The sequence below is a fragment of the Sorex fumeus genome, unplaced genomic scaffold (assembly GCF_029834395.1).
Source record: "Sorex fumeus unplaced genomic scaffold, SorFum_2.1 ptg000146l, whole genome shotgun sequence".
Taxonomy (NCBI): Eukaryota; Metazoa; Chordata; class Mammalia; order Eulipotyphla; family Soricidae; genus Sorex; species Sorex fumeus.
This window is the reverse complement of record NW_026606203.1, coordinates 741,008-745,420: the sequence shown is the minus strand read 5'-3', so window position 1 is coordinate 745,420 and position 4,413 is coordinate 741,008. Positions and strand designations below refer to the sequence as shown.

At 44.3% G+C, this 4,413-nt stretch overlaps 1 pseudogene; it reads left to right on the top strand.

Annotated features, from left to right (window-relative positions):
* Window positions 1-1,082: 1,082 nt before the first annotated feature.
* Window positions 1,083-1,182, top strand: LOC130016095 (uncharacterized; annotated as a pseudogene).
* The last annotated feature ends 3,231 nt before the right edge of the window (window positions 1,183-4,413 follow it).

Below are 4,413 nucleotides of genomic sequence, written 5' to 3'. Positions count from 1 at the left end.
GATCCAGGGGCAGTTCGTGGTTGTAGCACTTAATTATTAGAAGATGGGGGATCTGGAAGGAGGGGGCACAGTCTTGATCTGAGCAGCCATGGAGTTCTCATCCCCCAGTCCCGCACATCTGGGTTCCTCTTTCAGTTCCTTCATGCATGAGGCTCCTTCAAGCTTGGGAAGGGTGGTCTTAAGCGTACCTATGGCTTGTTGCAGAGGTCTTCAGCTGCCGGGGCTCTAATCAGGTCGGTGAGGGAAATTCACCCCGGCACCTCCAAGGGTCCTCGGTGAGGAAAGCCATGTGCGAGGTCAGAACACTGTCATTTTAGACATATTTGGAATTAATTTTAGATCGAAAAGTACAAATCATTCAAAATACTTATGTGCTTAGTAATAAATTACTACACACTTGTTCAATCACCTCAGAGACCCCACTCTGCTCAGAGAACTAGATTTTTAATTACAGGTCTGTTTTGCCCATGTGTCATGACTGAGAATCACTATCAGTAGATATGAAACTCACTATACACAAAAATGCACACAGGTTACTTTGAGTCATCTATGTTGTTAATGTGAGTTGGCCATTAAACTTCACTGAGACCCTTTGTTCTGTCCTTTATAGGAGCCTCATGAGTCTCACCTTCCGTTCAAGTTGAACTTGTAATAAGGTGGAATGAAATCATCAATATAATCCTCACCTCATCCTTCAGGAGAAAAATCCTACATACATTCAAGGTGGTCAAAGTGCAGACAACACCATCCACCTTTTCCTGGAGATGTACACAGGACTGAGGTGAGAACAGCAAAAGGCTCTATTTTAATGTTCTTAATGAAGGATTCAGGGAACAACATTAATCAAACTCATATACCATCTTCCAAAAGAATTATTTTGTAAAACTGATGCCTAGGGTATGGTAAACGATAATATAGTAAAAACCATATTTTTATTTCTGGGACATTAAAGTTCTAAATCTATTTATGCATGCTGCTTTGAAATACATTCCTTGATTAGGAATCATTGTCTGCCATAGGAGTGAGGAAGGACAACACTCAAAGTAATAAGAAGCGAAAAATATGGAAAAATTAACTCCTACGAGGTTTGATAACACATATACTAAAATTTAAATGATACAATGATGAGCATGGTCCTTGCACAGAGATAACATGCAAACTTGTAAAGCATTCCATAATTTTGTTGCAAGAAGAATGAATAGGTCTACTTTAAGGTAAGACAATCCCCAGAAGTACTAAAATTCTACATAAAGAGAGCACAAATCCCCAAAACAACAATCTCTCTCAATGTCAATGGACTAAATGTGCCAATTCAGAGGCACAGAATAGGAAGATGAATTAGAAAACTGAACCCAACATTCTGCTTCCTGCAAGAAATATGTCTGAACAATCAAAGCACCCATGGGCTAAAGGTAAAAGGCTGGGAAACACGTTTTCAAGAAAACATCACCTCCACAAAGCTGGAGTGGCCATACTAGTATCAGACCACATGGACTTCAGGCTAAAGGTTATCAGAGACAGTGAAGGTCATTTCTTAATGATCATGGGATATGTACATCAGAAAGAACTCACCTTCCTCAATGTATATGATCCTAATGACAGACCAGCAAAATACGTTAAAACAACTTCTAATAATCTTATAGAAAAACATTGATAGCAACACAATACTAGTAGTAGATTTCAACACTTCTTTGTCACTTCTCGATAGATCAAACAGACTGAAGCTCAGCAAGGAAATATTTTCTTTAAGGGAAGTAATGAACAACCGTTGGCTTAGAGAAGAAATCAAAGAGGAAATAAAAACTTTCCATAAACAAATGAGAATGAGGACACGAGCTACCATAACTTGTGGGACACAGCAAAAGCAGTGTTAAGAGGAAAGATTATAGCTCTGCCAGATTTCATCAGGAAGAAAGAAAGGGCCTACCTGAATAAATTAGGGCTCAAGGTTTTGGAAAATAGGTTCAGCATAAGAGAAGGAACACATGGAGGGTGCGGGATCCCGGAGGAAAAAAAAAAAAAGAAAAAACAGGTTCCAAAAAGAGCCGAGATCACCGGCAAGTTCCAGATGTAGTAGGTGCCGCATCCCGCCCCACCCCCCCCCCCCAGATGGAACCCGGTGACCAGAATCCTCTACAAACACAGTTCGAGTATGCGGGAACGAGGACTTTTCCTCAAATCTGCCGGACTGCACCTCCCAGGTAACCTCTGATCCCGGAAGTCACGCCCACAGCCCGCCCCCCAGCGCCATCTTTGAAGCGTTCAGCATAAGAGAAAGAACACATGGAGGGTGCGGGATCCCGGAGGAAAAAAAAAAAGAAAAAACAGGTTCCAAAAAGAGCCGAGACCACCGGCAAGTTCCAGATGGAGTAGGTGCCGCATCCCGCCTCCCCCAGATGGAACCCCGGTGACCAGAAGCCTCTACAAACACAGCTCGAGTATGCGGGAACGAGGACTTTTTCTCAAAACCGCGTGGCCGCGTGGACATCTCTCTATATACAAAGTGATCAATGAGAAGTAAACCACCCAATCTCTCTCCCTGAAAATCAGAGTTAAGTTTGGAGCACGGCCACAGCCCCAGAAACACAAGGACTTAATGCAGAACCCAGCAGCTTAGAGCAGAAAAGTGAACGGACGATGAGTTAACCCAGGCCATCATTTCTGCCCAGAGGGGAAAGAGTGTTGCCCCATTCGCCCTCTCTTCTCTGGAAAGAAGGATGGCGGCCGCATGGGAGCCTTGTGGACAGCAGGTATGAGCCGGGGGTGTGGGGGGGCGACTAAAATCTCACGAGAAGGGGGGCGTTCCGGTCCGTCCTTCACGCCCTACCGAGGTCAACAGTTGCCCCCCACGAGCGGCTCCCCAGCACGGCCACAGTCCCAGAAGCACAAGGGCTTAATGCAGAACCCAGCAGCTTGGAGCAGAAAAGTGAAAGGACTATGCGTTAATCCAGGCAATCATTTCTGCCCAGAGGGGAAAGGGTGTTGCTTCCTTCCGCCCTCCTCCCTCTGGAAAGAAAGATGGCAGCCACATGGGAGCCTTGTGGACAGCAGGTATGAGCCGGGGGTGTGGGGGCGACTAAAACCTCATGGGAAGGGGGGTGTTCCGGTCCGTCCTTCACGCCCTACCGAGGTCACCAGTTGCCCCCCACGAGCGGCTCTCCAGCACAGCCATGGCCCCAGAAGCACAAGGACTTAATGCAGAACCCAGCCGCTTGGAGCAGAAAAGTGAACGGACTATGCATTGATCCAGGCCATCAAGTCTGCTGGAGGGGAAAGGGTGTTGCCCCATTCGCCCTCTCCTCTCTGGAAAGAAAGATGGCGGCCACATGGGAGCCTTGTGGACAGCAGGTATGAGCCGGGAGTGTGGGGGCGACTAAAACCTCATGGGAAGGGGGGCGTTTCGCTCCGCCCTTCACGCCCTACCGAGGCCACCGGTTGCCCCCCGCGAGCGGCTCTCCAGCACGGCCACGACTCCAGAACACAGAAACCAATTTCTTAACTATCTGACTTTCAGTAGAAATACTTCCAGGGTCAATAGGTAAAATAGCAGAAATCCAAAACCAACATTTAATTCTTGAACCCAGCTGTAGAAAGCAAATCACTTCACAATGCTTTTTCAGCATGTCTGATTTGGGGGGGGGGTGTAAACTCTAAATAATAGTGGTGAATCTTTTATTGAAACAATGAATCTAATCAAAGCAGATAGAGTGTTAACTAGAATTCATCTGCCTCACAGGGACGGGGAGGGGTGGGGGGTGGGGTTTTATTGGGGTTCTTCATGGTAAAAAATAAGTATTGGTAAAGGGAAATGTGTTTCATATTTGCATGACTGAGACCTAAACCTGAAAGCTTTGTAACCTTTCCCACAGTGATTCAATAAATAAATAAAAAAAATAAAAAAAAAATTAAAAAAAAAGATTTTGGAAAATAACCAACAAAAGTAGTCCAAACTAGGCTGGAGGAAGGAAATAATAAAACTTGTACCAGACATCAATGAGCTAGAATCCCAAAATACAATCCAGAAGACCAATAAGAACAAAAACTGGTTCTTTGAGAAAATAAATAAGATCAATAAACCATGAGAAGCCTCTCAAAGAAACAAAGAGAAAGAATTCTAATAAATCGAATCAGAAATGCAAAGGGGAGTATCCTAATAGAAAGTACAGAAATCCATAGGATCATCAGAGATTATTTTGAGAATCTTTGCAGCAGGAAATGAGAGAATCTTGAATAAATTGATAAGTTATTGGATTCCAATTACCTCCCAAGGCTGAACCAAGAAGATTTGGAATACTTGAACCTATCACTACCAAGGAAATTGAAATGATGGTCAAAATTATACCCCCAAACAGAATCCAGGGCCCAGATGGATTCAATAGTGAACTATTTCAAACCTTTAAAGAGGAACTGCTT